General features: G+C 38.9%; 1 protein-coding gene and 1 pseudogene across 1 annotated transcript in view; one reads left to right on the forward strand and one right to left on the reverse strand.

Moving 5' to 3' along the window:
- slco4a1 (solute carrier organic anion transporter family, member 4A1) overlaps positions 1–8933 on the reverse strand; it is a 51008-nt gene extending 42075 nt beyond the window's left edge. Inside the window, exon 1 of the mRNA XM_066671435.1 lies at positions 8820–8933. The gene's annotated coding sequence lies outside the window, so the exon portion shown is untranslated. The remainder of the gene's footprint in view (positions 1–8819) is intronic.
- Positions 8934–12715: 3782 nt separating this feature from the next.
- LOC136696475 (perforin-1-like) lies at positions 12716–14786 on the forward strand (annotated as a pseudogene).
- Positions 14787–25407: the final 10621 nt, after the last annotated feature.

The raw sequence follows: 25407 nt of genomic DNA on the forward strand, positions 1-25407 counted from the left end.
ATGGATTATAATTATATTGCCCACATGTTTTATATCAAAATGTTCCTAAAAATCTCAGCTCACTCATTTAGAGATACCCATGTGACCTAGAGCATTGTATGAAGAGATAATCTGTCTCTAACACTGAAAACTTAAATCCAATTTTAGTGAAAACATCCCTTTACTCGTGTGGTTTAATTGTATTGTGATTGAAATGGTTTTATCAGAGTCTTTGAGTCACAAAAATAGGGTATTGTATGAATTAAATACTGTATAAATGTGTAATAAATATCTAAATTAAAATTTAGTATAATCGTTTATTTAGCAAAAGTGCAATCTCTTACTCTACAGGACAAAATGTTCATTCAACTTTGACAAAATTAAATATTAGTAACACTTACGTTACTGTGTAAAAGGTTGTCTGTCCATAAGTATATGCTTCACTGTGTAAAAACTATAACCAGCTATAAATTTGTTTACCCTTCGTCATGTGCATAAAACCCCTCAGTTTCTGAAACTCCATTCTCCTTGTCACTGTTTTTTTTTTTTTAATGCACCGCATCAACTTCAGTGCATGTAAACTTTTTCAAGCCATTACTCTGACGCTGACTGAATAAAACAGACTGGAGGGTAACTGAAGGAATGGGTAAGTCCTTCGTGATTTCTTGATAGTCTATTGGTCAGTTTCAAACAAAAACACTGATGGATGCACAAATTCACCACTTACAAGAGAGATGCAGATGACGGACAAGAGAATTCACACGGCCAGAGGTAGAGGAGGTCTGCCTCAAGCTTTTTCGCAGGCTCGCAGCTCTACACATTCAGAGAGTGTTTGAAATGTGCTGTTATCGCTAATATATTAATAGAAACATTACAAAATATTATGACACGCCAGCGCGTTCTTCAACGCCAGAGTGTTAAAGTGAGGTGTACACTGGGCTATTACAGCCCAATTTTAAGCCTGATATGGTCACAGCCTACTGGATTTCAGGATCGGCCTGTACTTTGGCTAGATTGGCTTACATTCCACATGCAGTGTGAGAAGGGTAGCGACCTCTGATTGACTATCCAAGTAAGCTCTGATTGACCAGTCAGGTGATCGGATGGATTTCTGACATGTCAGAAATTTTGGCACCTTGTCTCATGGTGTGCGCAGTCTTGCAAGCTGGTTTCTCAATGTCACAGCCTGTTTTCCCAACAGTTTTTGCAGATCTACTCCATATGTCAGCAGGTGTCAACAAATAATGGTGCAAAAGCAAAGCGTTGTGTGGACTGAGTAATTGGAGGCTAGCCCAGTGGAGCTTTGGCAGTATGATCTGTCATCAACCTCCTCCATGACAGACATGCATGTGAAAAAACATGGCAGGAAATAGCCGGTGTTCTTAAGTTTAAATTTTGCTGTTTTAGGTTGTGCTATGCTGATGCTATCGATGCCACACTTAGTTTATATAAGCATCTCCTTCTCTCTCTTTCTATCTCGTGCTGTGTGTGATTGAGATTGATACACAGCGCGTTTGATATACAGTGCACCAGGTTAAAAAGAGTGTATGCAAACAGAACTGTTCCCAAGCTGCAATGTGCAGTGTAAGCACCCACGTTTGAGCACGTAAATCACAGGTGTTATCCGTACACAACAAACGATTCAAACGTGCAGTGTGAGTTTTCACCAACAAACACTACTTTCAAAATCGTACAGTGTATGCCTGGCTTAAGATGGACAATTACTGCAGGATTTGAAGATGGGCATCATAATGGCAGGAACACATTAAGCCACATGTTTATTCTCGGAAGATCACTTGACAAGAATTGTGGGTGATTTAAGCAAGTCGAATTATGTTTTTGCTTGGAGCAACTTATGACGTCCTTCCAACGCCACAAAATCTTGGACAGTGTGTATGTGAAGAAACTAGTTGTAGATTAAGTACAGGGGTTGGCATGCTGAAACATATTCTATTAGCTTGTAAGATTAGTTTTTTTGCAGGGGAACATATTCGAGCCATGTGCACAGGCTATAAATATTGGCAGACGAGGTGAAGCACGAGATTATAAATTGCTGGTGGACATACGTACTACACAGATGATCCCAGAGTGCATTGCGTTAACTACACTGAGGTCAGACTTGGTGTTCTGAAAGTATAGTTACTGATTAAGTATAGTTTACTGGATGTAGCACGTAAAGATCACATGGAACTGGTGGAACTGAGCATGCATTAGTTGTGCCAGTGGGGCTAGGTACAGCCCTAGTCACCAGAAAGGCCAGTGTGGATTTATGATTGTTGATGCTCAATGGTAAGTTAGAACTATAAAGCTAGCTTGGAGGGGGATGGGTCACTGTTGAGCCTTCTGGAGGTGTTATGGGCTTTATTCAGCGAAACACTGATGAGGGGAGGTGCCTACCTGATGACCCCTGTGAAGAGCTAGTGATGAAGTGGGTAGTTTGGGTACTCATGGGCTGGGCTCAATGAGTAACCATAGATATTAAGGGTAGCTGGTTGGCATAGGATATTTTACATGTTATCTTGTGTATGATTATAATTACTTTTTTATATGCACTGTATATATGGAAATGTATTGTTATGGCTGACTTATGTATTTGTATTTATAAACATATGCATCAAAGTGCACAGAGGTTCAATGAAATGCCTTCCAACCTTCTCACACATAGAGGAGGGAAATACATTCATTCATTATCTATAACCACTTATCCAGATCAGTCAACCCGGAATAATTTGGCACAAGGCAGGAATACACCCTGGAGGGGGACCCAGTCCTTCACAGGGCAACACAAACACCATTCATTTTGGATCATGGGAGGAAACCAGAGCACCCGAAGGAAACCCACACAGACACACAGAGAACACACCAAACTCCTTACAGATAGTCACCCGAAGCAGGACTCAAACCCACAACCCTGAAGCCGTGTGACTGTGACACTATCTGCTGCGCCACTGTGCTGCCCATGGGAAATTCTTTTGAAGAGAATAGCTCTGTATACCTGTGTCTTATACATTTATATGTATATATTTGTGAATATGTTGCAATGGCAGGGCAACACAGTGACACAACAGGATTGTCTCGTTCCCACACCTCTGATCGTGAGGAGTTTTCATTTATTGAATATATTTATTCATTCATTCATTCATTATCTGTAACCGCTTATCCAGTTCAGGGTCGCGGTGGGTCCAGAGCTTACCTAAGGCGGGAATACACCCTGGAGGGGGCGCCAGTCCTTCACAGAGCAACACAGACACACTCACACCTATGGACACTTTTGAGTCACCAATCCACCTACCAACGTGTGTTTTTGGACTGTGGGAGTAAACCGGAGCACCCAGAGGAAACCCACACGGACACGGGGAGAACACACCAACTCCTCACAGACAGTCACCCGGAGCGGGAATCGAACCCACAACCTCCAGGCCCCTGGAGCTGTGTGACTGCGACACTACCTGCTGCGCCACCGTGCCACCCCTGAATATATTTATGGCCCTCATAATTAATAATTATTTATATTTTTTAAAAAATGTATTAATTAATAAGAGTCAGCATGTTTAACAGCTGTTGGGATTTCAAATTAAAATGTTTCAAAATATTAATAATACAATTTGCCTAAGAAGACACATAGAAAATCACATAGATCTAGATAAATTATGGCTCAGTAATGTGTGACTCCTTTTGAAAATAATTTGATATTTATTTTGAACTTTTCAACATGATTCAGTTCAGCCCTGGTTCTTTAATCAAGATTTCAGTGTCAGATTGCCCTTAATAGGTCTGGCAATGGCCCGGCAATGCAGAAACTAAAAACCAGTCACTGATTCCAACAGAAACAAGTCAACAGAAAGCTGGGGCAGTGAAGTCTGTTAAGTATGCCAAGGGTGGCCAATAAACATTATTCACCTTTTAGCACTTTGAGATTTCCTTGAAATGTAAAGTGCATTACAAATAAAATGTATTATTATTATTATTATTATTATTATTACCTGTCAAAAACAGGCTATTTTTTTGCATTTGATGGTAGATTAACTTCAGTTAGCCAAACCTGTACCAGGCTACCTAATCATAATCTACACAGCTTAGGCTAAAACAATGTGAGCTCTTTATATCACTGCATGCTATCTAACAATTACCATACATTTTGTGCAAAGAAAGGACATGAGAATGCAACGTACTTTTATACTATATATAAGCTATTTCGTGCTACATGAAATTATGCATTAAGTTTAAACTGTATTTTAAAAAAAGTAGATTTATTACAGGTTTCCTGTGGGGTCTGTAATCACCTCCCCAGCATACAGAAAAACAAAATATAGTCATCTGTTCAGGCAGGAAAGCCAATGCTAAAGAATCCTGTGCAAATGCACCATTAAAATGTAGGCAGACTTTGTGCACTGAAAAATCCAGTATTCAGGGTAAGTATTAGAAGCAGATGCAGTATTAGAGAGCATTCCTTTTAAAATCCTTGTAATAAAACATCCATCAGTGGCGTCCACTAGACACAGCAGGGGTCTAAGGCTAAAATGTTAATTTCTGCAATGTTCAACATCTGTAGAATCTTTCGCTTGAGTGTGTGTGAAAATGTATAAATCCCGTGTAGTACAGAGGAAGCAATATCTACTGATAATTCATATTTTTCATCCTGTTCTATTTAATACAGAAAGAAAAAAATATTTTAGGTGTAAAATTGCTGGCACAATGTTTCAGTTCTATAAGCAAATGAAAGTAAACCATAAATTAATAAATTAAAAACATTAAAAAACATAAAAATGCCAATTGGACTAGTAAAGCATAAGCATAGAAAACTCTCACCATTTACATATTATAACTACTTTGTACTAACCTTGTCTTACTACCACACAAAGCTTTTTTTAGTTAGCTTTCTGGTAACCACAAACCAGAATGCTCTCTCTCTCTCTCTCTCTCGCCTGTGGACGCGTTTTCGCAGGACAACTTTGCCATGAACCTACTAACCCCCCTTACTTTCTCCTGCCTCTCTGTTCCTGCTGCTCTCCAGGTGTTGCTCCAATCCAATCCCCACCCCTATGCATCCTGGACAAGATCTTGGACTTGTCTTATCTAAGCTTGGCCATGCAAGGATGCTGTTTAATATAAGTAACTCTGCATCTTCTTTTACCCTCCCACAGAATCATCAACCACAGAAACCTCCTGCTTCCTCATACTGACGTATAAAGCCCTACATGGGCTCGCTCCTGAATACCTGCAAGATCTTATTTCCTGTTACGAGCCACCACAATTTGTCAGATCACAGAGTACTGTCTTTTTAATAGTTCCCAGAATTCAGAAGGCCTCAGCTGAGGGAAGAGCCATTTCTTTTAAGCACCCCAGCTCTGGAATTATCTTCCAGAAAATGTTCCAGACTCAGACTCATTTGTTCAGTTTAGTTTTTGGTATTTAATGTTCCCCCTTAGATAAAGGTGGCAGATCCAGGGGGTCCATGGACACAGGGAATTATAGTAAACTGAGACGCTGGTGCTGTTGTCCCACCACTGGCACCCGATCACTTAGGATTGTCAATGGTGCAGCAGAGGGATGCCAGTGTCTCAGGGTGCACCTGTGTCTGTGTGGCCTTCTGGTTCTCTCCTTTTAGTTAAGCTGTTATAATCAGATCTGCCAGAGTCTTTAGCTACACTCTGGACATGTTCACATTCTTTATTTTACAAACACTCAAAAAACTACTTCCATCTCCCTACCTTTCTTCTGAGTAACGACTGCCCACCTTTCAGGATGAACACTGATAGAAGACTGACTGTCAAGCTCCTGCTACCTGCTTCAGACCAGCTGTCCACACTCCAGCTACACCGGCACTCGTCTTGGACTAGCTGCCCACCACTATTAATAATAATAATAATAATAATGTCATCATCATTGCTTACATTATATATACTATGATTGTATCAGTACAGATAAGCATAGCAGTACACATGATAATAGATCCCTCTTTGTGAGCCTCGGTTCCTCCCAAAGTATCTTTCTCAGCTCTGAGGGGGATTTTCCTTGCCATTGTTACACCTGGCCTTGCTCACCTGGTGCTTTTATTATTATTATTATTATTATTATTATTACAAAAACATGTTTTTTTTTTGTTTTTTGTTTTTGTTTTTTAACTGCTTTGTGACAACATCATTTGTAAAAAGCGCTATACAAATACATTTGATTTGACACACATGTATCACTAATATTTTACCTTCACATTACTATAATTCATTTATTTCTATCAGTTCACTTTTACTTATGTTTTGTTATCTGATGTGATCTGCAGTGTCGACCCGAGGAGGATGGGTTCCCCCATATGTGTCTTGATTCCTACCTCATGCACTGAGGAAGTTTTTCCTTGCCACTGTTGCCCTTGGCTTGTTCATAGGAGGCTTGGGCCCAGATCTTATAAAAAGCTGTTTTGTGAAAAGCACTATATAAACTATTTCTGTTGTGAAAAGCGCAATATAAATAACATTTGATTGATTGATTGATTGATTGACCATATAAAGGCAAGCTGCCCATGAATAAAATAGCCTTATTCAGGAGAAGAATGAATCAGCCTTTGAATATGTGAACAGTCATGGAAGTTTTAAAAAGCAGAATACTAAATTAGGGGTTTTGATATGCAAATTGGATTCTCTGCTTCATTTCATTCATGGGCAGTCTGAACTCTATATCCCAAAGAGCTGTGTAAAGGCAGTCATTTTAATTTTTGGTTTAGTAAATGAAAAGCTACTGCATATGAAAAATGGAACTAAAAAGTCTTTATCATGTACTAATAGTTTAGACTGAATCTAATAAATCATTTTTGTCATGTAGTTAATTTATCTAGACTGTTATCAGCTAACTGTTCTCCATCTAAAAGTCACTGGTCATCTACAGCTGATGTGTGCAATATAGTACAGTATGTGAAATGCTGACTGGTGTATGTATTTTTTGGAAGTTGCTATGTCTGGGGTGGTGTGAGGCTGAAAACTGCATCATATATATGTATATATATATATATATATATATACACGCGCACACACACATACTTACACACAATATGCACTTTTTTAGATTTAGAAGTATAGTATATTTAGAAGTGAGGATACATGGCTAATAAGTGGCAAGGAACACGATGTATGTTCAGATAGTACAACCAAAGAAGAGGCTGACAGAAGGTTAAGAGATGGTTAAGTGAATTATAATCACCAAACAACAAGACAAACTAACAAGTAAGGTGAATGAGTAACATAGAAACATGGAAAATGTGATAAGCTAATATCTAGAAGACAAAATGTGGACAGTACAAAAGAAAAGATCACATTGAAACAAAACCAATCTAGGATTAAACATATATATATATATATGTTTGTGTCACATCTAAAAAAAATAAATAAAATAAAAAATAAAATAAAAAAACAAGCATAAAAAGAAGCTACTGAAAATTGTATTGCTCTGAACATGCAGAGTCTAACATCTGTCACATCTTTCTTGCTACTACCACTACTAATTTCATAATAACTGTAGTAGTAATAATTATAATTGTAAATATTTTTTTCCTGCTTATTAAATAAAAAAGGTTCTACGAGTGTGGTTCTGCAGTTTCAGTAAATGGGGTATGTGATTGCTACAACATCTAGCTATGACAATATGTCATGGCATCTTCTTTTGAAAAAACTAAATGACAGTTGGTCCAGTTAAAAAGCAAATTTATCATTTATCTGGCAACTTTGATAAATAGGAAGTACTGATACTTTGGTACAGGTACTGTTGTGCTACCCCCCCAAAAGACTGAGCTTTATGAATCAGCCATAATCCATCAGATTTGGGACTATCATCAGGAGATTGCAAGTCCCATTTGACTCCTCACCCTCTTTCCTGGGGTTGGTGGTCTTGTGTGAGACTGAGGAACTTGGGGAGTCTATCTGGCAGGTAAGACAGGTGTAGACTAAAAATTGGGTAAATAAGTAAGCAAAAAACTTGGGTTGGGGTAATAAAATAAACGAAACAACATAAGTGGACCTTCAGGTGATTAATAAAATACCAGAAAGTGCCATTATCATGATTATTGTTATAACCACCTCATCTAGGGTATAGCATAAGGTGGCCCACCAAATATGAAGCATCTCAGATGAGGCTCCCTCTGGGAATTTATATTACCTCCTGGCACGCTTCTTGCACATGTTCACTGAGCCTTTACAACTTAATCTCATTTAGAAGTAGTAGCTAAAAAAGGAATGCCAACCTTTACATAACAGAAGCACTGCAGTCTAAAATCCTCTGCTTTCATGTAAAGACACCTTTAACAAAAAATGCAGCAGGGGAGCATTTTAAGGGAGACATTCATTAACAGTCTCACCGAGCCTTTGAAAATTATGGGTCTGTAGTCGTGGACACTCCAAGCAGGGGCAAATCTTTTATTGTGGACTTCACTAAAGACGACACGCCCCAAAAAGACTGTAATCAACGATCTTAGAAGCTGACCTAGCAAAGCGTTGGCTGTGTTAGCTTAGATTTCAGCTTCTCAGCAGCAGTGAAGGGCTTTATAAAGGCTAAGTTGGGTTGATGGGCTCTGTTGTGAGGCATTGCTATAAAGAATGCCATAAAAACTGAGTCATGGCCAGCGGCGTCTGCTCGTACAGTAACAGGTCTGCTGACGACTCGTTATAGATCCATAAAACAAAAAAAGCGCTGGGCTTTCTTCCGCAAACAGAACCTTAACGTTAAGCCTAGGCGCATCTAGCGGCTGCAGTGATGTCGTTATTCGCCTGCGTTGAAGGATGCTGCTATGTGCTGCAGCTACTGTACCTCACCAAACCGCTGAGGAAACAAACACGAACTGCGTCCAAAATACTCACGTTTTATCCGCCGACGTCTTCCTTGGGAGTGTTCACTGTCAGTGAGACAGGTGTGTGTCTCTCCTGCTTCTCGGTCTCTCTCGGAGCCTGGGATTGTGAGACGCTGCTGCTGACTCGAACGGCTTAAAGCAGCTCATCCTTCCTCGTCATCCAATGAGAGTCCGGCCCTCATGGCCCTATGCTGCTCAACCAATAGATGCCATTCGACCTGGGCGCGACACACCGTGAAATAATGCCGCCCCGAATCCCCAAGTTCAAATTTACGATATCAGTGGTTTAAATACATTGTGATATATTATTGATAATTACTGTTGTTCTAATCATTATTATTTAATATGTAAAGTATTATACAGTACTGCACTGTGACCCAATTTAAGCTGCTCAGAGTCTTTTTCAAGACTAATAAATGGTTTTAACGCGGTTTAGCGAGATATATTAAATGATTGTAGGCTAATGTGTTGTGTGGCATAAAATGTCTTACATCTCTGAGCCCTTTTCACCTTATATATCTAATTGAGCATTAAAACCAAGCCTGTTACTGTACAAGTAGCAGTATAAAGAAACACAAATATATATATATATATATTGTCAGGTGGTGAATATCATGTCTGAGGTTGTCTAAGAACACATAGTTGTTTTTCATTGCTTTCCCATTTTCCAGGTTTTAGGAGCAAACCAGCTCAGCTGTAAGTGCTATTAATCCCAGTGATGCATTCTTCTTCTTCGTTTGCTAACATTTACAGATTAAGCAGACAAGTTTAGTTAATCTTTGCTCTTTCTGGTGAACTCACCAAGGACTAGTTACATCAACAAGATGTGCCCCAGAATGCTACCTATAACAGGTTATTCTTTTGTTTTACTTATAAATCCAAAAATGTTCATCTTTAGCCCAATACAAATGACATACTACCAGCATGTTTATAACATGTTGTTAAACATTACTTTATAAATGTAAAAAGCAAAGTAAAAAAGGCAAAATTGGTACTTATTTATTGGTAATAATTTTGAAAATAGTGTCACAACATACAAAAAAACACTACATTGTAGACTAAGTACATTTTTCATAATGAATGCTCTCAGAATGAACCAGCTATATCTAATAAACAGACATAAATTCTCCTCTCTGAACTCCGTTGCGTGGGTGGTTAGATGCAGCCTGTAAGACTGTGCATGGTGTGAGTCTGGCCTACTTCGTCTACCAGTTGTATCTAAAACAACTTTCCTCAGGAAGTGTGCTCTGCTATTCTCAGAACTTATTCAGCGGTAACTTACACAGCACACTACAGGTGCAGCAGCGACACGGGTTACAGTGACAAAGCAGTGAAGCATATTCACTGCATTTTCTTAGGAGGTAAAGTTATTGTTTCTCTGAGTTGAATGCTGCGTCTCGTACTGAGTATGTTTAGATTTTCTTGCAGAGTCGGATTTCCTCCTTTTGTATTTTACATTTAATAATAACCGCAGTCCCACCATCTTAGTGAAGTTATTTAAAATGCTGAACCATTTCAAACCTATGCTGGACAAAGCACATGTTGGACCACTGACTTAAAGAGTACATGTAAACCTGTTATATAGATGGATCAATGTAGTTTCATTGATTGCTTCAGGACGTGTATTTAATCAGTTTAATCAGTAGAGGGTGGTGTTGGTCACAAAAATCACTCCTCAAACAGCTTTGAAGTTGTCCTGTGGAATGTGGCACAAGATCCAGCAGTAGATCCATGGTCTCCACAAATATATTAGGTCTACCGTGACTTCTGGCTGAATGCCTTTGTGAACAATACTGAAAAACAGGATTTAAATCCACAGGATCCTTTGAGTTTTTTTACTGTCTGCCAAACATTTCTACAGTAACACAACAGGCACCGTGTGAAAGCTTGTGTTACAATGCTGCAACAACTTTAAAATGCTGCATTAACTGAACTAAGCTGGAAATTCACCATTTCCATCAGTCTTGACATAGACCAAAAACATCCTGTAAGAAATAAATAGAAACTTTAGCTAGAGTGTACTGGAGTCTGTGAAACTTTGAGAAGTAAATCTTATTTTAAATATTTATAAACTAGGCTTAAGTTTTAGTGTGACCTGCATGTGTTGTGAGATAAAGAGATGGTCAGATATGCCACAATGAACAAAGAAAACAACAGAACAATCATTACATAGCACCTTTCTAGATACCTAAGGACACTTTTACACTCGACACTGCTCAGAACGCCATTCCATTCAACACTCAGTCCACATAGCGTGCCAGTCCATATCTGGACATACACACATTCACTCCCACATACACTCATTCACTCACATTAGAACAGTTATTAAAGGAGCCAATTCACCTGACGTTCATGTTTTTGGACTGTGTGAGCAAACGGGAGACCCCGGAGGAAACCTATTCAGACACGGGGAGAATATGAAAACTTCACCCAGATAAGACTTGAGCCCAAGTTCCCAGCCCTCGGGAAGTGGACATGCTAACCACCAAGCCACCGTGCTGCCAGATCATGTTTGACTGATCTGCTGACCACATTTCTCTGCAAAATATACCAAACAAATGTATCATTTATTGCTTAAAATTATTATTATTCATGTGTTACAAGTTGAAGTGAGCATAAAAATCAATGGTAGCAACTCCTCACAGTCACCCAGAGCAAAACTCGAACCTATAACCTCCAGGTCCCCGGTGCTGTGTGACTGCGGCACTGCCTGTCGTGCCACCGTGCCACCCAGTTTTGTTCAAATTGAAAGGCAGTTAATAGACAATTCAATTTACACAAGTTATGCATTTCAAGTTTTATTTTTTTCCAAAATGTTAAAACCCAACAGGCTCTCTGCTGAGGATGTGTGATCATTTTAATTTCAGTAACCCCACAAAACATATTAGTTTCTCCTGCATACCTCTCAAATCTGTAATAAAACCATACATCAGGTTTTCACAGTGAAACTATAACAAATCATAATTTTTTACATTGCAGTGCCAGGGAACTTTGCCCAGGAGGAAGTGTGACCCACTGTTTGCACTTATATTGCTCTTAACTCCTTTTATTCTACAAGCACTGACTAGACTTTCTTTCTATATTTGAGCACTGACTAGATGCTGTGTATTGCACTTACTGCGATTTGTTCTTTCTAGGACTCATCATTGGCCCTTGTTATGGCAGCATCTGAGCTCAGAGGGAGATTGGACTCTAACCTATTTGTACTGGCTAGGAAACACATTCTGCCTGAACAGTATGCACTTTTGTGAGTCGCTCTGTATAAAAGCGTCTGCTAAATGGTGTCAACGTATATGTAAGTGTCATACATTATTAAAGGTGGGGAGATCAGTGAATTGACTAAACATGTAGCTGAAGCCTGTAGACAGAATTTAAAGGACGGAGCAGTCAGCTTCAAAGAAAGCTAAAGGTAAAGAAAATACATAGTGGAATTTTGTTTTATAATTTTTTTTCTATTATGAATATTTGTAGTGAGATACATCAATATATGAGCTGTATATAAATTCAGTTGATGTCCTCATGAATAAAGTATAGTAAATCTACACAATATTCTCTGTCATTTTACTTTTTTGGGCCAGTATCCTTGGTGGTTGTTAACATAATTACATTCAAATATAATGTATAATACATTCTCTTTGCATCACAATTTTATTTTACATCATTTAAAATACCTGCAACTCACATTGTGTGGAATATTATGATGAGCAAACTAGAAATAATGGAAATGAGAAATTAATTTTACGAGGTTCCTTTTTTTCCACAATGCAACGTTTTATTCATGAAAAAATTCATATCTTTGCATTTGAGGAATCCTTTTAAAATGTAACACAATAAATTCCATTGCAGTTGTTTTACTATTTATTGAAGTTATTTATTTATTTATTTTTTGGGGTAGGTGACATGTGAATGACCAAGAAAAATACCAAGAAACTGGTCTGTCCAGAAGATCTGGCACTATTCTGTGCACTTGTCTTAATCTTCTCAGGATGTTCCATAAGTTGCAGGACAGTCAGCCAGCAGGAGTGTCTAGCTGCTCTGTTTGTTCCTGGTCACAACTTGGTTGGTGAAGGCTTTGAAGCGGTGACACCAGCATAAAGCTTACGTCAGTGATACGCAGGCATTTCTGACTCCTACCAACTCCTGCACTTTGTGTGAGAACCCTTTCATGAGTAACCAGATTCAGAAAGTCCCCCTGTGCATGCTGGACTGGCGAGCAGTTAACAGGTTCAACCTTCAGATTTCCAGTGTGGTCATTGTGAATGACTGGAAGGTAGGACTGAACCTGCCTGGTGAGGTCAACCTTCAACAGGGAGGCAGCAATCATTTGCAATAACCAGAATCAAAGAGGACAAGACTTACTTCCCCACACACCAACTGAGCTGCACTTACTACAGGTTGTTATTTCACCCTTAAATATAATTCTAATATTAAAAAAGAGAAGTAGTAAAGGATTTTCTGGAGAGAAATACAGAGAAAAGCAGAACTGCAGAATTTATCATCAAGCCTTAACTTGTTTCTACACGAATTGTCCATTTTCTCCACTGACCAAAGAGGTGTACTCTAATAGTATTTCTACTATTGCAAACTGTAATCCAGTTATTACACTGCATACACAGGGCCACCACACGGAGTATTATCTGGCAGGTGGATGATTCTAAAGGCTGCAGTGACACTGACGTGGAGTTGGTCTATTACTGTGTTCTGGGCTTTGAAGAAAAAGACTTTTGTAAACGTAAAAGATGGGCTGCAGTCTGTGATTTTAGACCTACAAAGTGCACCTATATGGTTAGTGGAGCTGATAAAATGGACAATGAATGTAGAAACATGGTGGTCATTTTACCATTATAGCTGGACAGTAGAATATTTGACTTTTAAATATATATGTGTAATTCCTACATCTCCCAGAATTGTTGCACTGTTCCAATAGGCAAGGACATGGTTATATTCAGACATCACACACATGGCCACACCCTCTCATAAACTTGAGTCAATCAGAGTTGCAACGACAGTTAACAGTTCAAAAGTTCATGCTGCCATCACTAACCTGAGCTGTGACGAAGCATGTCATTTGTTCCAAGAAATGTTCATGTGTTCAGAACACCTCAAATCAAGATTTAAAATTGAGAGGGATTTAGATAGGGGGCATAGACAGGGCAGTTAGGACACTTCTGACTGGTGATTTCTATTTTTGGTTTATTTTAATAATGACATACACAATCACTAAGAATAATAATTTCAATTTGACCCTAACTATATGGTTGCAGTATAATAGGACGTTTTTATGAATGAACCTGGCTTGTAACTATTTAAACTCCTTTTTTTTTACAGTTGATTTTCAAACATCCCCCCTCTAAAACCAGAGTTCCAACAGCATCTTCTCTCTCTGCCAAAAAGCAACCCATCCGTGGCTATGCAGGAGTAGCTCTGCTTTTTGATGTTTATGTAACCCACTACATTCGCCAAGTCAATCTTGGTGGGAAGTTTAAAAGAGTGTTTCAGACAGTCAGGTGAAGGACTGTTCGAACATTGGCCTGAAAGTTGGACTTGGGCTTGCTGAAGCTTCCACTGCAGATGAAAACTGTAGAAATATCTTGACAAAACAAGACGGTATGATGAGCTTCAGTGAGGGCTTCATGAACCACATGACTTCAGTTTCTGGAGAAAATGGATGGCCTGGAGAGATTTTGCTGATGAGAAACAATTCCAAAGTCTTTTATACTTGGCTTGGCAGCCTCCAACATACACTAGACGTCAAATCTTACTCAGTGTTCCCGCTGCAGGACCTGGTGAATGAGTAGTGAGACGAAATCTCAAAACCACAATTTAAAAAATACATTGCCAAAATGGGCAACCAAAACAACAACCTTTAAACTGTGGAGGGAGTCAACCCCTCACACCCCAGTTACCCCCAGTAACTGCTGTCTGTCCACCACAGCGGGAGGCTATGGGTGACTGCGATACAGGCCTGGGGTCTTAAGGGTGATGCAATGTCTACTGGCCTGATCCACAGACACTAAATGTTACCAAAAAAATTTTAAATACAACTAAGCTCAACAGATTCGCTTCTGGCACTTTTTATTTATAGGTAGAATATTTTACATTATTTAAACACATCAGCTGTTCCTTTACCAACCAGGGAGTACCACTGAGAACAGAAAATGTCTTTTACAAGAGACACCTGGCCAAGACAGCAGCTGTTGAGACTCACAGTCCAATACAACACATGTGACATCAAATAAAACACATCCAACACATTTCAAAACAGCTACTTAACATAACAATGGTATGTTCATGTTCATAATGATGCACTTAAACTTTTTGTTTGTTTGTTTTTCAAATTATTCCAAGTCCAAACTGCATAACAAGAAAATGCATTTTCCCCAAATCTGTCAAAACCCTGGATACTTTCAAAAGGAACAACCTGGAAGAGTAGCTGATAAAACAGAAAAGAGTACAGAGATCAGCTGGGTGTTTTTCCAGAATTACTTTATAGATTAAAAACAAACAAACAAACAAAAAAGTGATCCCAATGCTGCTGTCTATGGGTGGTCAGTGATGTCCAGCCCACTAAATATACTGATATAACTCCAGGGGCACAGTGGCGCAGCAGGTAGTGTAGCAGTCACACAGCTCCAGGGGACTGGAGGTTGTGGGTTTAATTCCCGCTCCGGGTGATTGTCTGTGAGGAGTTGGTGTGTTCTCCTCGTGTCTGCGTGGGTTTCCTCTCCAGTCCCCCCCCCAGTCCAAAAACACATGTTGGTAGGCAGATTGGAGACTCTGAAGTGTCCATAGGGGTGTGTGTGTGTTGCCCTGTAAAGGATTGGCGCCCCCTCCGGGGTGTATTCCCGTCTTGCACCCAATGATTCCAGGTAGGCTCTGGATCCACCTTAGAGCCTCAGATCCACCTTATCCTGAACTGGATAAGGGTTACAGATAATGAATGATATAACTCCAAATACAGAATGATGTAGCACTGTGGCTCCCTCTAGCGACCAAAGGTCGTCTAATATTACAGTTTCTCTTACACGTGCATCTATTAGCAGAGTAACTGAAGATAAATCTATAAAATATAATCATAATTGTACAATTATGCAATTAGATCATACTTAAATGTCCTTAAGTAAATGTATCTACTCGCTATGTCTCAACTCTTGATAGGTGTAAGTAACCCTGTTGTGTAATTACATAACCTAATAGTATTTACCCTACAACATAGAATTAGTAATCAGTGTCCTGTAATTATAACTGTGTGTGCAATACTTTTATTTATTAGATTTGCCACGCTGCAATGGGACAGCTATGTAAAACCCGATCTTATGAGTAGAACATGTAGTCAGTGATTCCCCTGTTTGGCTCTCTCCATGTCGTGAAACAGCCAGGACAGTGCTTTAAAAGTGACAGCCTCACTCACAGTCGATCATTTTTCTAGACTGAGAGCAATTTACCAACAGGAAGAAGAGCGGATGTGTCAGATTATATATATTACACCTATCAACCAAAACGCCTCCTCCTACACCTCCTTTCTACACTCACAAATAGTTCTTGCTCTCACCGAGCGGAGGTACACTTGTGGTGTTCGAATCGGATGTTTGCTCTGGGCGCTGTGGTGGTGCGTCCCACTCGTGTTTCTCACACGGGGGCGGTGTTCCAGAACTTCCTCTGTGAGTTTGCTGTGTTTAAACAATAATTCATCACAGCCGTTTCACAAACTCTAAAAGCAAATTTTACAGAAGAACATTTTCTCATCTTTTAACATTAATTCATCTTACTTCTATGGGTCTATTTGTTACAAATTGTGATAAGAAAAAACAAACAAACAAAAAAACAGGTTTTAATTTTTTCCAACAGAAAGGATATATTCCAGTTTTCCCTCAGTCGCTTTGGAGCATTTCTCAGATCAGAATTGAATTTCCACGTCATCTCCACGTCCACGTCCACGTCATCTCGTTACGTCATCCACGTCATCTCGTTACATGTCCACCTCATAAAAGACGTTTCTCTCACTTTAGACAAACAGCACATGCTAGGGTTAATCGTACAGCTGTCTGCTCTTTCTTACATTATCAGTTGCTTTTATCATGTTGGCCGGAATTTATTAGACGTGTCCTCTATTGAACATTTCAAATCCGAAATGTAGATCCAGTTCTCAGCTGTGAATCATATTTTTACATTTCTGTGTAATTGAACTGATGAGTAGTTCTCGGGTGAACCATGACTTTCGCTGATAAAGGAGAGTGTTCATCCACTAGTCCTCTAAAGTAGCTCAGAGGTGCATCTCATGAATCTTCAATTGGCAAACATCTGTAGACAGAGCACAACACAGTGTTAGAGTTTCTGAGAACAGAAGAACAATGTAATAACCAGGGTCAACAGCCCGAAATAAGTAAGAGGACAGCCACATACTCAGATGACCTTGCTGGCTGCTATGGATGCAGCATGTGAGGCCATCACAGCTGATGGCTATTGAGGCTGGATAAAAAGTTCAAAAATATTCGTCCCACGCTGCATTGCTAGGAAAGACATCAGATGTGGTGCCGATGAGAATCTGTGGCCCAACAGACAGGAGCGTCAGGAGGTCCAGAAAGACTCCAGTGTAATTCCCCATGCAGCCCTATATGTACATCTCTGCTGATATTTCTGATTTGTCTGATTTTATTTATCTTTTTTTATCATTGGCGCTAAACAGTCTTGTCTTTCTTTTCTGTATCATAACGACGTGGTCTGTCATTGTTCTACAGTAAAGAGCATGAATGTGAATCTGATCCAGTCTCTTTCAGTAAATCTCCCACATACACATTCCGAAAAAAACTTACAGAATTACTGATAAACTGACAATGTGGCTAACATTCTGACTGTCTGTTCATAATCAACGACACAAGGTCTTGTCGTTCTGATGACACTGACATGTTGATTGACATAAAAACTGCATGTTGGGACATAAACTAAATTTGGGATTTTGAGTAAGATACAGGCATTTTCCAGTAATCCAGGGTGTGGTGCTGTTTGTACGAAATGTTTTGAGGAATACACATAATGTTGTGCAATTATAAATTCTTAAATAAAGATTTAAGAATTGCTTCAAAGCGACCGAGAAAAAAAACTGTAATGTGATTATTTTTTAAAGTGTAACCATTTAAGTTTCCTTGCTTTGAATTATATTAAAATTAACTGAATACCAGTATGGAGTAACATCCAAAACTACGGAATACATCTAGTATGACGTTTTATTCAGTCAATAATCTGTAACTGCTTCGTACAGTTCAGGGTGTGTATCTCCCTCTGGTGGCTGAGGCTGGCATATGTTTTTTTTTTTTTTTTTTTTGTATTTGTCTTTAAAGCGTCTTTTTTTCTATGAACATCTATCCTGCTTCTGTGAGTGATTTGTGTACACACAGATAATGATGAGACTGTGTTTATTCTATTTTATGTTACAATATTTTAAATTCCACATGGACTGATGTGGCAAACAAATTGAAATAAACTGAAACTCAGGTATCCCATATTCTGAGAAATTGTATCATTCTTTAAAGAAGGCCTGTGACACTTCAGTGGTTGATTTCATTCATTCATTCATTCATTCATTCATTATCTGTAACCGCTTATCCAGTTCAGGGTCGCGGTGTGTCCAGAGCCTACCTGGAATCATTGGGCGCAAGGCAGGAATACACTCTGGAGGGGGCGCCAGTCCTTCACAGGGCAACACAGACACACACACACACACACACACACACACACACACACACACACGCACACACATTCACTCACACACTCACACCTACGGACACTTTTGAGTCGCCAATCCACCTACCAACGTGTGTTTTTGGACTGTGGGATGAAACTGGAGCACCCAGAGAAAACCCACACAGACACGGGGAGAACACAGTTGTGAAAACTAATACCCATGATTTAGACTGTGGACTGTTATGATTGTTTGTTACAAACATATTTGTATATTGGTTTGTCAGGTTTTTGCTGGTCAGTCTATGAAAAACAGCCATTTTCCCAATTCTGACGACGTAAACATGTTTAACTCTCAAACTCATAGAAAATAGATTTTATTTCAAGGTCATTTGGCTAAAGTTGTTGACAAGTTGCCAGGCTAAGTATAACCCAACCAGACTCCCCTAACAGCTGAAGAAATAAACAATCATATTCTTGGGTTTGTTCCTGTGAAACAGTGAAGGAGTAGATTAAAAACATGGCTTTAAGACCTCTCCAATGCTGTGGTTGGATATGACCATGCACTTCACTAAACAAAAACTTTCTTTGACTGCTTTGCTGGCGTTGCGATAAGCATTCTCGTCCTCCACAAAGAGATGGCCAAGCCAAACAACCAGAATATGTCAACACAAAACAGCATTTACAACCACACATCTTTCTCCACATGACAAGAGTTAGCCTGGACTTTAAACTGAAGATCCTCCTACTGGATGAAGGGCCTGTGAAATGAAGAAGTGTCAGGTATCACTGTGTTTAATGCCTAAGCACAACTGATTCTATACATAGATTTGAAGTGTCAGGCTGTATTTATATTGTTATAGAGCATTGTGATCATAGATTTAATGCGCATGTTTCTTTAATAATAAACAATATAAACACACACACATACAAAAAAAACATGCCCCTTGATTTTCCTTAAATTCTTTTTATTGAACATGGTGTTTTTCAGCAATACACATAAGGCTTTTGATGCTATGGTACCCAGATTGCTTTCAAAAGGTCAGCATGGTTTAGGATTGTGCCAGGAGAACCCTGCACTCCTGGTATTTCATGGTGATCTCTAAAAGTGCTAGAGCAGGCCCGGAAAACAATTTTTTTTTTTTAAATAAAGCTTGGTACAAGCTGTTTATGCAGTTGGAAATAATGTGCTAAAGGGAAACTTTTTAGAGGCCTGTTGCGCTCCTTTACAGTCAAATAAAAACTGAGTAGGTTTTGTCCAGTTGAAGAGTGACCTCTTGTGACACAAATCTGAGCTGCAGAAGAAAACCTACATAAACGTACCTTCAAAAAATATATCTCTGAGTAGGAGCTGGATTAAATGGGCCTTTATTTTTGTGTTCAGCAGCAAATTATAACCATAAATATATTCCTACTCATTTTAAGTGTTCTATTTGAAATGCATTAACATTTTGGAATGTTTCAGTTGATTACACTAGGAGACAGTGCTGGGCGATATGAATGCAAATCAATAACACGATTAATTTAGCATTTTACCACAGTTACAATGAATGAATGGTTATTTTTTATTTTTATTTTTTTGACCCTCATAGTTCAGTGAAGAGGCTTTTACTTTAAATGTCCTCCAGTATTAAATATTGGATTTGTTTCTTTCTGGTTTATTTCCCAGCGTTTACATCTGATTGAGTTATAGTTAAACATTGCAGGTCCAAACCACAGATGCTGTGTTTTTCTTTGATACAAACTGCTCGAGTCACTAGGTCGGCCTCAGCATTTAGGTTGCTTCCATGTTGCAGACAGAGGCAGAATCACGTGACTACAGCTTGGTAGCGTGATTTTATAGGTACTGTACATGAACACACAGTGGGGACCTAACAGAATAAAAATAATCGATGTGGTGGAGAAAATAAATACAAGAATTAAGAATTGAAATCTAACAGAGCATTTGCAGTCAGAGAGTAGTTTATTAACACACAAGAGCACAGAGTACTATGTGAATGTGGACAAAGAAGATGTTTTCACAGAGAGTTTATATAGTTAGTTTATACGTCATATGCGTAAGATAATCACTTTATATTTCTGCAAGCTTAGTTTCCTTAGATACATCTCAGTCTGATATACAAGATGAAGGACAAAATGTTTTGTTCTGACCTCAAACTGACCTGACATACACTTAGTTTGTGGGTTCTGTTGACGGTTAGAAATGAATATACAGTCAAAACAAGCAGACAGGGTCCTTTAACAGAGACATATAAAAATTTCCATTACAATCGATATAATCGATATAGACAAGATTTTGTCGATTAGATGTTCTGAACGTCTATGAGATTATCCAAGTAATTCAGTAATAAATTGCTTAAAAATCTCCATTCTAATTGGGTATTTAAAAAAGTTGACTTGGTAGTGATTGGTGACTTGCCTTTCCTATGCTGTGGCAATGTGAGAACATTTAACTGGAGTCTAACCAAACAGCAATGTGGACATATAATAAAGTACAAAAAAGGTGTTTTGCAGTGTGAAGAAGGCCAAATTATACAGGGAGTTCCAAAGGTCTGGTTTAAAATTTTGTTCGGGTGATGTGTCTGACCTCATGTGGTCCCAAGAAGATAAGCAGTCTTAGGGTGAAGAAGGGGACATTTGCTCAGGAAAGAATGAGCACAATGAGAAAGAAAGAGAGCTGAGAGAATGGGAAATAAATGGGGGTTTAATCAGGTTTTTATATTGATTTGTTGTGCTCAGAGTCTATATGCATTCATCTTAGTCTAAAGCTCAGGAGCTTCAGTGTCATGTTTAATGTTTGCGAGTGTGTATGTGTGTTGACTGAGAAAATAACAGCTCAGCTTTGTTAGCACTGGCTTAATGTGACGCTAATATAATTGTGCTGTGGCTGTATAAACGCTGTGGAATCACACGGCACATGTTCTGGTTTTGTGAAAGTGAGCTGCTGCTAAATGAGTCTAAAGCTAAATCCAAAAGCTATTTTTGGTTCTGGCAGAAATCACATCCACATTAAATGCAGAAGGCCCTGCAGATTAGTGTAACACCCTTTAGCTTCCACAGGATATAAGAGTAGAAGACCCACCAGAGTGCCTCGGTTAACACCATGACATCAGAGCCCTTGCCTCATCCTGACTCATGTGGATAAAAACTGGACCCTAGAGGACTGGTACCAATTGTTTCAGGCCGATAGTAGAGTTTTTGTGTGGCACAGACTCCATGAAGCCATGGATCCCTTCAAGGCACTCTGTTGGGACTTCTGCTTCGATATCCCTTGGAAACTACAGAATGCTGCACTATGTGCGGGATGTGCATGTGGGCCTTCTTGCAATCACTGTTACATATGTGACACTGTGAATCGATGAATGTTAGATGCCCACACAACTTCACAAATGACATGTCCTATCCACCTGGCACCCGCTCTCATCCTATCCTCGAGCTCTGATAATTCATGCCGTCTTGCCATAAGCATGCCGGTCAGTGTTCAGCTTTACTCACATGATACAGCCTCACGACTTACAGATGTTGGTGTTCCCAAGGTGTCCCCTAAGATAACACTTCATTAACCAAGGTACTTACTTCTATCATAATCAGTTTACATTCAGCTATCCCATTACATTTGCCATGTTCATGTATATTTAATATTAGAACATGTGAAATAAAGGTTGACATACTGGATATTAAGTATTTTTTGAATAGCGATTATTTAGTTGCAATGCCACATTTTTAGAAACATTCCTGTGAATTGAACTGTAAAGTAATACTTTATTCAGAGTTATCGTCAGCTACCTTAATTTATTTTAACAGTATTGTAATCTATATTGAAGGTATATAACCGTAGAAAAACAGATATTTATGGTCATTTTACAGTAAGTGCCAGCAAGTGGCTCTACTGTAATTTAACAGTATATTAATGTATATGGTATAACAGTATAACAGTAGAATAACCTTTTTACAGCAGTTTACAGTATATGCCAGCATTTTATATTTAATTAAAAACGTGAATTATTCTTTTAATTCTTATACATCCCCACAAAAAGGTTTAAATCCAGAAGGACAGTCATTTTTGCTATATATATATATATATATATATAATTCCAGTGCGACCACAAAGAAAATTAGCAGAGTCTTCTCTTACAGCTGAGACACATCATCCAGCTCAGCCCGTAAAGCTCAGGAAAACTCCAAGTTTGTCACTAAGTAAGCATGACCATTTTGTGCAGGAATTAAACATAATATAAAGAAAAACAAAAACAGAAACATTAGCCTACAGTCATCAGTACGATGCTGATGGATATTGACTGGACTTGTAAAGAAAAGATGGCTCAAGTTTCTACAGCTTGACAGAAAATACTGTATTACACTGGTAAATTACAGTCTACATTTATTTGTTAATTGCTGTTTATTTACATTTGAAATATGTTTATTTAACAGTAATTTACAATTGTTCTAAAATACACAGTAAGATGCTGTTGTAAATCCACAGCAAATTTACAGCAATTTTTTACAGCGTATGTATTTTGATCATTTTAATATCACTTGTTTTTTTTTTGATAATGAAGGCTTTGTGGGTTTCAGTGATTTTTTTTCTTGCTGGGACATGAGTGTGTGTGTGTGTGTGTGTGTGTGTGTGTGTGTGTGTCTGCATCATTGAGTTCCTGAAGTGCAAACTCACTTGTTCTCTTAATTTATCATCCCCAGCCGTACTTTCAGAAGTGGTAGCAAATTTCCCCCTCTGCACTCATTGGTTAGTCCCCAATGGTAAAACACTGCTGACCCAGAGCCACTTCATGGTTTTTCTCTCATGTGGAGGTCAGAGGCCTCTGTGTCTGATTTTATATTCTGTTCAGCAGAAACCTTGAAGTGTTCATTTCCACAAGCAGCTCTCAAAGCATCTGACACTGTCACGGAACTAGTCGCTAAAACTTAATTATTAATTCTCAGGTTCAGATGAAGTCAGGTTGTTACTATTTTATAGTCAGGATCTTTTTGACCTGTACATGTATACACACACACATACAAATTCACAGACACACAAAGACGCATGCCCATAAATGAATGGACAGTGAATATGTGTGTGTGTGTGTGTGTGTGTGTGTGTGTGTGTGTGTGTGTGTGTGTGTGTGTGTGTGTGCTGCATGGTCTTAGTGCCAAAATATGTTTGGTGTGTGAACGAGGACAAAAGGCAAAGGAGAGAGAGAGAGAGAGAGAGAGAGAGAGAGAGAGAGAGAGAGAGAGAGAGAGAGAGAGAGAGAGAATGGCTGCTGATCAAGCGTTCCACAGTGAGAGAACTGCCTAATGCTGTGGCTGTGATGGAGAATATTAAAGTTTGCTTATCCGTGAACGAGCTGCTTCCCGAAGGACATTTACCATTTCCATAACAATCAGGAAAGCGTATGGGTGCAGAAGGCACGGTGCCACACTGACCCTGGAAGAAATCATGGTCAAAAGTTTGTGGCCACTTACTGATCCAATATTACTGCATCAGTTTGCCCTTCTTTCATTCATTAAAAGCTTGTACTCTTTGAGAAGGGTAGAATGGAAAATTTAAATATATTTGAATATTGTTATATTTATATTATTTTAAATAAAGGGGTAGCTGGTAAAATGCTGGTAAAAACAGAAAGTGGTGATTAGCAAATTCCATTTAATTAAAAAAGTACAGTTTTCATGTTTGATATTAAAACCATGCCTGTTTGACATGTAGGTTTTCTTTTGGAAATATACTGTGGAGACTCAAAGAATGGTGCAGAGCTGGGGGGTGGGGAGGTGAAGGGGTGGAGCTCTGCAGAGGTGCTAGCGTGCCCCACACCCCCAGTTAAAGCAGTGCTGTTGTCTTGTTGTTGTGTTAGTAGATTTGTTTACAGTGATTTTGCTTCAGTATGTTTTGTTGGTTTGTTAATGCAGTGCTTTTAATGCGGTTGTCTGGAACTCCACCGTCCTCGTACATCACTCCCTAAACAGTTACTCACACCACCCTGTGGTTTTTGGCTGCTGAGTTACGGGGAATGGTCACAGATTTCCTTTTTAAAAACTGTTGGTCAGTAACACTTCAAACAGTGCGTTTTATATATATCACAAATATGATGCTTACAGCACATTCTAAAAAACTGAGACAGGAGAATCAGCATCACATTTCCTTTTAATAATGCGTAATAACCACTTAGGGAGAGAAGGCGCCAATTTTGAGCGTCTCAAGTCTTCAGCTGTACTGGCCATCATCAGCTATGTTGTTGACAGAGATTTCTTGAAATTTCTGAATTCATAGGATATATTACAATCTGTATTGTGTATAATAATGAAAACCCCTGCACATTTAAACGGTTAGATTGTCCATTGGAACATTTTTGGTAAAGGGAAGTCCCTCTGAATGAGCGAAAAGTACAAAAAAAATTAATTTATAAAGAAATTATTAAAAATCTTTTTAATAGTCTTTCTGTTGTTGGGTTTAAGAAATAGAAATTGTGGTCTGTTCCCTGGAGTCAGTGCTTTCTGTTTTATTTCTTATTGTAATAAATTAAATTTAAAAAGTTTATCACTGTTTTGCTCCAAAAATAAAAGCTTCCTAAATAGTGAAAATGAGACACTCAGTTGTCGATCTGAATACACTCTGAAAGTCCTGGTCCTGCTGACTGTGCTGTTCAGACTGAGTAGCAGTAGATGGGTTTATATTAGGTTTGTGGCAGCGCAGGGTGGATATCTGTCAGCCATCAATCACTCTAAGCCTGTGTGTGTGTGTGTGTGTGTGTGTGTGTGTGTGTGTGTGTGTGTGTGTGTGTATGCGCAGGGGGATCCCTACCCTCACAGCCCACCCTCTCCATTTCCCCTTTTCCATTTTCTCGTCCTGTATCACTGTCTTCTCTCTCCATTTCACTCAGTGTATGATGCAGAGGTTGATGCTGCAGAGTTCACTCCATAGATCC

Source organism: Hoplias malabaricus, chromosome 5 (assembly GCF_029633855.1).
Source record: "Hoplias malabaricus isolate fHopMal1 chromosome 5, fHopMal1.hap1, whole genome shotgun sequence".
NCBI lineage: Eukaryota > Metazoa > Chordata > Actinopteri > Characiformes > Erythrinidae > Hoplias > Hoplias malabaricus.